Source organism: Peromyscus leucopus, chromosome 19 (genome assembly GCF_004664715.2).
Source record: "Peromyscus leucopus breed LL Stock chromosome 19, UCI_PerLeu_2.1, whole genome shotgun sequence".
In the NCBI taxonomy this organism is placed as follows: Eukaryota; Metazoa; Chordata; class Mammalia; order Rodentia; family Cricetidae; genus Peromyscus; species Peromyscus leucopus.
The window spans coordinates 81,604,592-81,617,686 of NC_051079.1; positions in this window are offsets into that span (position 1 = coordinate 81,604,592).

The window sequence follows — 13,095 nt, forward strand, 5'->3', positions numbered from 1 at the left end:
TAACAGCCCAGCAGCCCTAGTCACCTGCACAAGGGTGAGGCTGACAGCAAGCATTCTTCCAGGAATGCATCCGAGCTTTACGAGTCCCTACCATTTGCTGTGAGTCCGTGGGTGGTGAATGGTTGTAGAGGGAAGGTATCATTTTCCTCAGCAGTATTCCCAGTGAGAAGTTACCCACGCTCCAGTAAATAACTTCTCATCAAGACTCAAGTGGATGCCATGAAAAAAAAAAAAAAAACTCAGTGAGCCACTACAGAATGCTTGAAAGGAGGTGAAGGAACGGAACGGTGGGAAAGGAGGTTTTCGGTGCCAGAGAGGAGCAGAAAGCAAAATGACCACAACCCAGAATATATGAGATTGTCAGGGTGAAGAGAAGGAGTCGTGGCAGTATGAAGTGCAGAGAACACACCTGAAGGAAAGCTGCCTACAAGTGTTGGGTTCACGAGTTTGTGAAGAATGTTCACCCGGGGAGCTCAGTGTTCAGGTGCTCCACAGTCACAGTGCGAAGCTTGGCTATCAATCACTTCTTATCCCCTACCGCATGCCTGGCCCTTCCACAACCCAGACCCAAGAAGGGGGTTGCCTCCTCCCAGCTTTCAATGATGGATCCCGTCTTAGGGTTTTCTGCTGTGAAGAGACATCATGACCACGGCAACTCTTATAAAGGAGAACATTTAACTGGGGCTGGCTTGCATTTTCAGGTGATAATGTCAGTCCATTATCATCATGGTGCGATGTGGTGGCGTGCAGGCAGACATGGTACTGGAGAAGTAGCCGAGTGTCCTACATCTCTGTGCAGGCAAAGAGAAGTAAATTGTGATACTGGGTGTGGCTTGAGCATATACGAGACCTCAAGGCCACCCCCACAATGACACACTTCCCCCAACAAGCCCATACCTACAGCAACAAAGCCACACCTCCTAATAGTGCCACTCCCTTTGGGACCATTTTCTTTCAAACCACCACAGACACTATTTGGGATGTAGCTATGAAAATGATGGCTGCATATTGATAAAACTCTTGGTGGAAATGTGGTTTTGAGAGCTTAACTTACTTTGTATGCATCTTCAATAAATGAAAGTTCATTTTAAATATTGTAACTAGGAATCACTTTGTGTCACCTAGAATTCGGTTTTGTTTATATTTTCCCTTGTCTGTTAAAATATCAATATACTCCTGGGACCTATTTACAAATTACTCTCTGAATTATGCTAACCCTTATAGTTTGTTTACTATTTATTTCTTATCATATGTTGCTTAATTTAAACTTTTATAAATACTGTTTTTCTAAAAGTAACATCAAGATCAAGCATTCCATGGGGAAAGTATTATATAAATATAAGCATACTATATGTTCTCTCATCAAAGTGTCTATCTTTGGATGCTATCAGCCACCTAAGGGGCTGACAATTATTTGTTTTCATGAGCACTGTTGCTGAGGACACATGGTTCATCACATTTGGGAACACATCCATCCCATAAAATCTGAACACTGTTTTCAACAATCCAAAGGTTTGAGTATCTTTAGAATTTTTTATAATTATTTTCATGCTGATGTCAAAAGGTCAACTTTTAAAATTCATAAGATCCTTTAATATAAGCCCTATTATTACATTTTAAGTTAATCCTTGCTCTACAGAAGGCCATTTTCATATATTATTTAATAAGCTACTTTAATAAAGTTATTGTTTTAGCTTTTAGCTGAGTCATTCGGATAGCCTGGGTATTTAACTTGGTAATCTGAAAATAATGATAGTTCAAATTTCCTCATTCCAGTGTTATTGGAAATAGAAGACCCTTCATGCACACTAAACTCTAAAGCTGTTGCAGAATGAGCATTTGTAATCAATCAGGCAGGTGCTGGTGACCCGCGTGCCAGGTCTCTGAGAAGGAGCGCAGGTAGGGAGCAACTGTATTTTCTTCTTCAGTTGTCACATGTTACAGAGGCCACAGGCATGGCTTAGGGGGGCAGCTGGTGCATCAGATCAGTATTGACCGGTGAGTGGGGCGAGTGATGGATTCAGTGACGACGTTACTAGTGGGGCAGGAAGTGTCTGACCTATGAATGCTGCTCTGGAGCTCAGGAGTTTATGGAAATTGTTAGCTTATTTCCTTATTCTGATAAAATGTCAATCATTTCACAGGAATAAAAGGAAGTACATACAACCCTTATGTGTTCTTACTATTATAATCATTCCTAGAGTTTGGTAATCGATAATCTTTAATAACCATGTGCTAAGAAAATCTTGACACTGGCCTATGGTTAGAAGACAAATACCGATCCCTTGTTTTAGCTTCTGTTAAGACACTTGACCCTCTGAAGCTGTGCCCTGAGCTCCCACAGTCCCTGGACACAGTCATCTTTCAGTTGTTGGTCAGCTTCCCACTCAATTCTGTCCTCTAGAATTATCTCACAAATCCACAATCCAATCTCTGCAGGGCTCCTGCTTGCTTAAAAACCTCTTCTTCCCCTCAGAATCTTAACTTCTCATCTCTACTGATGCCAGCTCTCTGCAGGGCTTCAGGAGGAAGCGCATGAGGACACTGACTACCCTGTGTGGAATCTATAGCCAGGGAGCACTGAGCTGGGCTGGAGTCCATGTCATCATCAATGCCCAGCAGCCTGAGCTGAGGAGCTTCATGTAACACCTTTGCCACTCTGAGACTGGGTCAGCAGAGGACATGACAGAGAAGATTCCTTTACTAGCCAGCAGCTCCCTGCGCTAGTACAGACATGAAACTCATCACCAAGCATACAGCTCAGTCTTGTGCCTTCCAATGGCCAGCTCACCCCAGACACACCTAAGGAATGACCACAGTACCTGCCTGTGAGGTGAAAACTGGACAGTCACAAAGTCTGAACCCCAGCTTCGAAAGCTGTTGGGAAAAACATGATGCATCTGAAAAGGAATGAATACAAATTCCCATGGCTCTGTGGAAACAGACTTGGTGGGAAAGCTGCAAGGACTGGCTTTTGTTCACAGTGATCTTCAGCTTCAAAGGGCATCCAGATGGGTCCACCACCAGAGCACTCTTACAGCCCAAGATAGCCAAGCAGCAGGATGCCCTCTGCTTCCCTGCTGTACAGTGGCTCTAGGGACAAGTGTGACCCCTGCCCTTAACTTGGGAATCCTGCCAGGCGTGTCCCAGAAATAGCATTTGTGCTGAAGGAAATGACTCCAACTTCCTCCTCCAGTTTGGATTGATCCTTCTGCCATAGACACGGTACACAATTATATTTCATAGATAATAGGTATGTACATGTGCTTAAGTTGGAAAAGAAGCTCCTCATTGTATGCAAATGATTTGATGCAAGAATGCACTTTAAATACTCTTACCACACAAAACGAAAGAACTCTGCATTAATTTTCTTGGCTGCAGCCCTCTTCACTGTGTGTGCTACTATGTAGCGTTAAGTATCACCCAACCTCACATTGTTCATCTTGAGTTGCAATGAACTGTGTGCTACTAAGTATCACCCAACCTCATATTTGTTCATCTTGAGTTGCAATGAACCGGTAAGGATGGGAGCCTTTTCAACTTTAGATTGTTTCAACAGTTGGCAGAAGATTAGGCAGGAATTTGAAATATGGTTACTCTCTATTTTAGAACCTGCTAAAAATACAATAACTTTCCAACAGCAGCCTTCTGAGGCACTGTATCATCACAGGGTCTATACTGTCTCTACAGCTGGCGGCCCTCCAATGGGAAGCCTGGGCAGCTGGGGCCTTCCCAGGGGTTCTGCTATCTTCTCATGCTCTCCTGGTCTCCGCTCAGCTCACCAGCCTCTGTTCCAAGTTTCCCTTTATGGCAGGGCACACGGAAGAGAGGAACAGGTGTCTACCATCACCCAGATCCTCCTCCTCTGGCACAACACATGTGGATTGCGTGGCTCTCACAGCCACCAGGAGAATGCTGACAGGGAGATGAACAGCAGGGTCTGCCATGGTGCAATCAGAGGTAGGAGTGGAAAGCTCTGTAGGAAGCACCTCACTAAGGATTCTGTAACCAGTTCAGGCCGTGTTTCAAGGACCAATGCTGTGTGTGTGTGTGTGTGTGTGTGTGTGTGTGTGTGTGTGTGTGTGTGTCTACATAGATATGCAAATATACACTTATACACCATTAAGTACATGTACATCAGCAGATACCCTTGCTTCTATTATTCTGTCTCTTTTTCCTTCATAGATTTATTTTGCTTGGAGATCACAAGATAGAATTATCAAAAAGTTTCTCAAATCATTTGAGGTATTTAAAAGCACACAGGCAGCCCGGGCGGTGGTGGTGCACGCCTTTAATCCCAGTACTCGGGAGGCAGACCCCAGTGGATCTCTGTGAGTTTGAGGCCAGCCTGGTCTACAGAGTGAGATCCAGGACAGGCACCAAAACTACACAAAGAAACCCTATCTCAGGAAAAAAAAAAACAAAAACAAAAACAAAAAACAAACAAATAAACAAAAAACAGGCAGATGTATAATGTAAAATGTAAGGAACAGGAGCAAAACCCACAGCAAGGTTCATCTCTGTCCTGAGGCTGGGAGAGGAGCCTTGCAATGAGCTATGGTGGAGGAGCTGGCGATTTTCAGGGGACAGCAGGTTAAGCAGTGAGGACTGACTCACTGCTCTCCACCACTTCCCTCCATCCTCTGGAAAGCCTTTCCTCCAGATCAGCTGAGGCTGCGATGTTGGCGAGGCTCTCTTTCCTCACAAAAGTACCACAGCCACCAATCTCTCCCCTCCCAGGAAAAGGCAGAGGATCCATTGAGATGATTGATGGCTGTCCACAGTACCTTGACACTTCTCCTGCTATCAATCCATGTCGGCCATCTCCCTGTCTGCCCCATTGCTATAGGTACTGGGGCTGAAGGCAGGAGCCTGGCAATAGGATTTAAACCAAAAGAATCCATTGGGGGGATAAAGTCCAAGCCTGGAAGGAGAGCTTCACCAATCACCCTCGATCAAGCAACCAGGCGACATGGACAAAGGGCGGGGTGCAATTAGGGCACAGCTGAGGCTTCTTAACCCAATAGCTGGGTGGTTATTGTCGGCCCTGCAAGTTGGAAGCACCATGAGGAGCCCAAGTCACAGAGAATGAAGTCACTTCTGCCTTTCTCAGTGAGGCAGTGGGCAGTCAGTTCCTCAGAGGGAGGCAGAGACCAAGGCTAGAGAAAGATTTTCCCAATTACTGCTAACAGCTCATCCCTGGTGGCAGGATGTTGCCTTCTGTCTACTCCATATGCTCAGTTCTCAGGTAGCCAGAGTGAAAGAATTCAAGGGTGGAGTGTGTGGATACAGTTCTGACCACAGGAAACTCAGCCACCATTTGCCTCTCAGTCTATACTGACCTGAGTTCGGCCCTTGGGTCACAGTACAGAACATTGACACAAAACTGCTCATAAGCACTTGCCCGCATACTCTGTGCTTTGTTTTAACCAGGTGGAGGACTTCCTGTCTTGCCGGAGGCTGACGTTTATAATGCAGTCCATGTTGGTACTATTCTCCAAGGCCACAGATTGGACTACCTGTCCTCATCTTCAGCATTTCAGTCTTAGACATCAAAACACACCTGAGAGAGAGGATTAGTGATGTGGCCCAGTTACCTACCACACAGGAAGTCATGGCTTTGATCCTTAGAACCAAATAAACTGAACACCATGATGCACAGCTATAATCAAAGCACTTGAGAGGTAGAAGCACAGGACTCAGAAGTTCAAAGTTATCCTTGGCCATATGAGTTCAAGGCCAACTTGGGATACATGAGAAAGAGAGGAAGAGATTGGGGGATGAAAGAGGAGTAGAGGGAGGAAGGAGGGACAGATCGATGACGCTGTCAGTGACCCTGCAGGGCTGACATTCCTCACAGAGCTGGTGTGTTGCTTAATGTGGGACTCAAGGCTTACTTTTCTGCTCTGTTCTTGTCTCACCATTGAGAGCAAAGCTTCTTAAAGACAAATGTCACCTGTGTATCCGGGCCTCTGCATTTTTTAGTGAGAGTCCACTCTATTCCACAATCTTTTTACCCAGTGGTTGATTTTTAGGACTTCTATCCAGGCTTGGTTAAAACCCTCACCTCTCACCTTTATCTTCTCTGTCTACCAGGAAATCACATCGGCCTTGCTCTCAGAACCTTGTGTGTTATACTCAATGAACCACAGAAGGTGGGACCTTGACAACACCAATGAGCCCTTTCAAAGGGTTCTGGGAATATGTAAACTCGAGGGCAGAGCTCTCCCACTGGGGTTAAGTCTTTAAATACTACTGTGAGAGTCAATGACTATGAATCTGCAGACTAGCTTGAGTCTTGCTGTGCATGGGACAAGAATTTAATGTCACAGAGAACTGTGTGGCGCAGGGGACTGTCCACGGTGCTTAGCTAGCTGCAGGTCCTACCAACTCCAACTCTACATGTCACTTGAAACAATAAATCTACCATGAATTAGCTAACAAACAAGTAAACCAATGGCTGGAATTTTAGTCGTTTTCTCTGTAAGGCACACCCATGCTATCTGAGAACGGTTTTTCCATGAAAGCTTTAGCAATGACAAACAATTTATTTGAGCTTCGGTTACGTGGAGAAGCTGAGTGCTGCAGACCTCAGCTTGTGTTTGTCGTATGAATGTGTCTTGCTGTGTTTTTCTGAATAGGGTTTTTTTTTTCCTTTTCAGTCCTGAAAAGCTGTTTCTTCAATGCTCTTGGCTTCTGTGTGAAAATCTGAGCGGCCTGAGAACTCGAAGTGAGTTGATGAAAGTCACTAAAAAGCCTTGCAAAAGGACTCTTATTCGACCTGCCTCTTTTGTCCGGTACCTGAATCTGATCCTGCAACACGAAAGGGTGTGTAAGGAGACGGCATGCCTCTGACCAGGTCATCCCAGGCCTGTCTGGAGGAGACTGTGGCACGACCACCCTCCCACACTCAGATCCTTAATTGCTCCCATGGTTTCTCCAAAGTTATCAGGAGATGAAACTTCTTACCCTCCAAGGAACTGCCCAGGTTCCATGAAGTTAACTGACTTATCCATAATATTAAATATTAACCCAATGTCAAAACAATCACCCTCGACCCAATGTATACCAAAGTCTCTTCTAGATTTAACTTCAGGTATCTGTCCTAATGATGGTTTTAGATTCATCCAGCTGACAGGAGACCTTTGAAATCCAAGAATGCCAAGAAATATTCTTCTCCTTTATGTCAAAATTCAGCATGCAATTTGCATATATACCAGATGATTGAAAATACTACCGAAGCAGATCAATGCGTTTCAGAAATTCAAAGAACCAAAAGAAAAAAAACTGTGCAAATGTATACATATTTGAGCTGTAGGTTTAGAAAATAGTTTATGTTACAAAATGTAACATTTTAAAGGTGCCCATCTGCTCCTCCATGCACTCAGAAGGAATAAAACAGGCAAAGTAATGAATATAATAAAATACATGTCAGACAGAGAGACTTCTCTGACAAGAGCTGGAAGGTGACTAAGGGGTCAAGGTGAGGACATTCCATCTTGCCCAAGTCTGGGCAGAGCACTCCCTGAAACAGGAGTGCCAAGTGTCTTCTGTACAGTGGGGGCTGAACAGCAGGGGGCAGGTGTGGTGGGCACTGATTTTCTTTCCCATCCAAAGGCGATGTGGACACAGGAATGTCCGTATCTTCCACTGGTGACAGCTCCTGCCAACATGTTTATCTCCTGCCCACAGCAGTGGTTGTTGTTGCAGAAACCTGTCTTCCGATCACTGCTATATTGACATTGGAGAGCTGTGATGATGCCCAAGAGACCCTCTCAAGACAGCTACCACGAACGTTTCTTTCTGTAACGGGAGATGGCATGCAAGACTCTTGAAGTACAAATAGCTCCTTCTCTTTGCAGATACACACCACGCGAACAGTTCTGGGGAGAGGAAACTGTTGTAGTTTTCTCGCTGTTGCAGTCATAAAATACCCTGCAAGCAATTTAAGGGGGAAAGGGGTTACTTCAGCTTAGAGGTCCAGGTTACAAGCCCATCACAGCCCAGCTGGGGAGTGGAGGTGCTAGGAACTTGAAACAGTTCCATCATAGCCAGGCAAGAGCAGAGAACAACAAAGTAACCCAGCATGCCTGTCACCTGCTTCGTTTCTCCATCCCTGGACAATCCAGGACCCCCTCCAGAGAGTAAAGCCACTCCCAGTGAATATGGCTTCCCACTTCCTACCATGCGGTGGAGACAACCCTCCCACAAAGATGTGCGCAAGGGCCAACCTGATCACAACTCCCCTCCCACATGATTCTAGATTGTGTCAGCGTGACCACTGACCCCAACCACCACTCTCTCCTTCAGTTCCGTCGCTTCCTCTCCCTTATCCATAGTCCTGTAACCCCCGCCCCTTTTAAACAACTCCAATAAACCCACTGCATCATCAAATTAGACTCGGGGGAGGTTCGCTTTGTCTGTCACTGGTCTGTCTGGGTGAATAGATGCACACTCACAGGAAAAGTCACGCAACACTTATCTCATGTCCTCAAGCTCCTGGGAGGTGACATCCATCAGACAGACCTGGTTTATTAGTTACAATTCTGACCATAGAGTATTGGCCTTGGGCCAACTACTTGAACTCCTTAGCATTTAAAACAGCTTTTGTGACACATTCTCTGCCCTGCTCAGCGTGATAAAACGATGCCTGTACCAGATTGTCCTTCCTCTTGCTTCCAACAGGCCTCAGGAGCCTCATTCTGGGGCCCCCACCTCTCTCCTGAGAGGCTGTTACTTGTGCCACCAATCTCTCTCCTCACACTCCCGATGCCCATGTACTCTCTCCTCACACTCCCGATGCCCATGCACTCTCTCCTCACACTCCTGATGCCCATGCACTCTCTCCTCACACTCCTGATGCCCACAGTCTCTGCTCCACTCTCTCCTCACACTCCCGATGCCCATGCACTCTCTCCTCACACTCCCGATGCCCACGGACTCTGCTGGACTCTCTTTGTTTTCCAATATAGGTGAAGCTGCAGAAGTGATTTAAAACCTGTTTAGAAAACACAATAACATAAACAGAAAGTGGTTAATTTTGAGGAAACATTTAAATATATTAGCTAATAAGACATTATCACTCCAAAAATATAAAAATTAAGTGTGATGGTTTGTCAATTTTTTGCAATTTGTGGTCAAGTATGATTTCTACCTACAGTTTGTGGTCCAGATTGGACCAACTTCAAAGGCTCAGGAAGCATATTCATCAATGTCTACCACTCTGATCCAGAGAAATTCAGATGCTGGCTGTGCCTGTTAGCCCATGTCTCTCACCAGTACAGTACAGTGTGTTTTAGATTCGCTGTACCATGATTATTTAAAGCTTCCATGAATAATTTGAAGGAATTATTTGAGTAATTCCTTCCACCTACTACTAAAAATAATATGATAAATAATTCTTAAACTACCTTGGGGGCCTCACAATGTGTGTAGATACGTTTCTCCTGCCTTAGTTTCTAATCTCTAGTCATATCTTTCCCCTGGTCCCCACTGAACTCTTCTCTCCACCACGGGAGCTGTCAGAACCTGTGATGGTCGATCATCTTTGTTACTGTGACTGGATTTGGAATCACCTGGGAGACACATCTCTGGGTGTGTCTGTGAGGGAGCTTCCAGAGAAGTCTGACCGAGGGAAGACCTGCCCTGAGTCTAATAGGTCCTATTCCACGGGCAGGGATCTGGATGTAATAAAAAGAAGGAAGAAAGCTGAGAACCAACATTCATCACTCTCGGCTTCCTGGTTGGAGACACAGTGTCACACCACTGCTACCACACTTTTGCAGCAAGATGAGCAGGACTGTACTCACCATGACCTCAGTTCAGGGCCTTATCCGAGACCTCTGTGCTATTCCCACAGAGCTGCTCTGCTGTATTCTCTCCTCACTCAGAAAGTCAGAGAATCACAATTTCACCTCCCAGCTCTGCCCTAGATTGGTGACCAGTTTTTAATAAGTCACTTTACCATTGAAAATCTAGTTTCCTTGTTTGTGGAAAGGGAGAAAATCACCCCCCAAAATTTATCCCGACTTACACACACACACACACACACACACACACACACACACACACACCAAATAGATAGATAGATAGATAGATAGATAGATAGATAGATAAATAGATAGATAGATAGATAGATAGATAGATAGATAGATAGATAGATGGATAAATTTTTGAAAAGTAGGTTCTAATTTTATTGAGGCACTGTTTGTGCTTGTCTGGGTCATTTACCTAACTTCTGCAGTGCAGTCCCGTGGAAAGCTTATGGCTGCCTAGGGGGTTAGATAATTGTGTGCTAATCATAGTGAACTTACCTAGCTGGTTAGATGATTGTGTGCTAATCATAGTGAACTTACCTAGCTGGTTAGATGATTGTGTGCTAATCATAGTGAACTTACATCCACTCCCCGCCATCAGGACACCAGGTAGAAGGTAGAGCAGTGGTCTGGGTACCTCAGAGCCATCTTATGTCTGTGAGCACATGCTCAACATCTGCAGGTTTTATTCTCGCCTCAATATGAGTAAAGTCCTTGATCTAAGCAAAATAAAGCCGCAGAGGATGGCTGACCTTGGCTCTCCACTCTCCCGACAGGGAGGTTGACCTTGGATTCCTCATGACCAGAGCCCGGGTGCTGTGATCCTCCTCCCACGGGCAGTATCATCTGACTGGCTTTCCTTGTCCTTTGGTGCGCTGCTTCACTGGGCCCAGCAGGGAACTAAGCTGAAGCACCTGGTTTCCAGAGCAGATGACAGCTGCTGGCCACGGCCCCCATAGCTCCCAAGGGAGGAGCAGCTGGCGATACTAACAGAGGGTTTAGTGCAGGAGGCAACCCACCATCCCCGTGAGCCCTACAAGTCCACCATGGTGGCACAGCCAATCATGTCAGCCGCTGGACAGTGGACGGAAGGCATCTGAGTCCTGTCCACACCTGAACAGAGATTGGTTGTAACCACCTGCCACTACTTGGGAGGGGTCTTCCCCTTAACCAGGCACTGTGCCAAGTTCTTTGTGAGCATAATTTGGTTTGTGTCTCACAAATCCTACTGAGGCACATGTTATCATTAACCCTTTCCACAAACAAAGGAAACTAGATCTTCAATGGTAAAGTGACTTATTAAAAACCGATCGCCAATCCAGGGCAGAGCTGGGAGGTGAAATTGTGATTCTCTGACTTTCTGAGTGCCACTTACAAGAAAATTCAGCCAATATTTGCTGTTTCTTGCATACCCTCATCTTTCTGAAAGTTTCAGCCCAGTCACCCAGTTCTCTGTGGAGTTTCTTTAATAATCATTTTACAAGATCTTTGGTAGTTTGTTGTCTCAGGTCTCACTCTTGTCCTGGTGGAGCACTGAGATTCCTAGACTTGTGATGAGCCTCACCTCTGATGACGGGGACCCTGCAGTCCTGGAAGAGAGGGGGTGTATGTTATCCTGTAGATATTATCAACAGGTTGAGGAATGTTGTTAAGAAATCATTCAAAATAGCCGGGCGGTGGTGGCGCATGCCTTTAATTCCAGCACTCGGGAGGCAGAGGCAGGCGGATCTTTGTGAGTTCGAGGCCAGCCTGGGCTACCAAGTGAGTTCCAGGAAAGGCGCAAAGCTACACAGAGAAACCCTGTCTCGAAAAACCAAAAAAAAAAAAAGAAATCATTCAAAAAGAAATGAAGGAAGAGAGGGAGGAAGGAGGGAGGGCAACATCATTTTGTTTTAACTCTACTATCTGTCAAAAAGCATCATTAATTACTTCTGTTATTTTATTGTATTTATTTGTGTATATGTGTGTGTACATGTTCACCTGATGCTAAGTGTATTGTGGAAAACCAAAACTCAGGTCTTCATGTTTGTATAACAAGAACTTTCAAAGACAAGAGAAACTAAGAGGCACCAGAGATGGCTGGAGAGACCAGTGAACTCTCAGCAGTAGCTCTGGTATGATGATGAAGGGAAGAACAAAGGGGTCATAATTAGCCCAAGCATCAGAGGTTGAGAAGTTTTCAAACATGAAAGTCCAGTGCCTCCCATGCATCACTCAAAGAGAATTGAGAGAGAATTGAGCATTGGGGCAGGGGGAGAATGTTAGGATGCAAAGTATTGAAACTTACAGCAAGAAAGCAAAGAGAAGAGGGTAAGAGTTGTCAACAGCAACAACAGAAAACAAATTAAAATGCACCAACCCAGATGTTTATTAGACAGATTCGACATCTTCCAAATTTGCTGCACTCCAGGGTGTCCACCACTCCCTGACATGGGTTATCCCAAACTCCTCAAGGACGTCTTCCTCGTCTACTAACCTTGGCTTCAGCTAGGATGGCTCCAATGACCATGTGACATGTCTCACCTGTCCCCCGTCTATGTCAGGTAAATTTCCGTCTGCGAGGCATCAAAACCTCAGCCCTATGTGGTAACTTCTACATGAGTGACCTGCTGTCATGATAGTTTTTGCAGACTACCTTGAAACACGGCCCTTTTAACATGTATGAATGACTAGCTGCGCACTGGGAAATGGCCAGCTCTGCAGGAAGTTATCTCTGGTTTTGGCCTTGAACCTACTACCCATTATTTGTATTTGACTGAAATTAGTGAGTAACCAGACATTCAACTGACTTCTGCCTCATCTCAGGCTCTGGAATTAAAATGAACATGTCTCAATAATGCCAGCTTCTAAAGAAAAATACAAAATGGTGTGGTAGTCGGGTGCACACAGAGTCCCAAAAGCTGGCTCTGGGACTTTGTACTCATTTGCCTCCAGAATATATAAGAAAATGTTAAAGATTTACAAGGAGAAAAAAAAATCAAGTGTTTACCCAGCAATGATATTGCAGTTCTCTGCATTCCATTCCTGCCTCAAAACAAACAAGGTTCTCAGAGAGAAGTCATCAGACAGTGTAGATGACCCACTGGGGTGAAGAGTCATGCTGCCCCCATTCCTGGGGACCGAGACTATTCCAAGCAGCATAAGATCCTTGGGAAGTTTTAGGGGCACTATGGAAAGGGAGAATTCAGAGCTTCCTTTGGGGTTATGTGGGGGACCAACTTCAATACAGGATTCTCCTCTGGACAAGTGAAATACGGAGGCCAGTGAGAACAGCATCCCT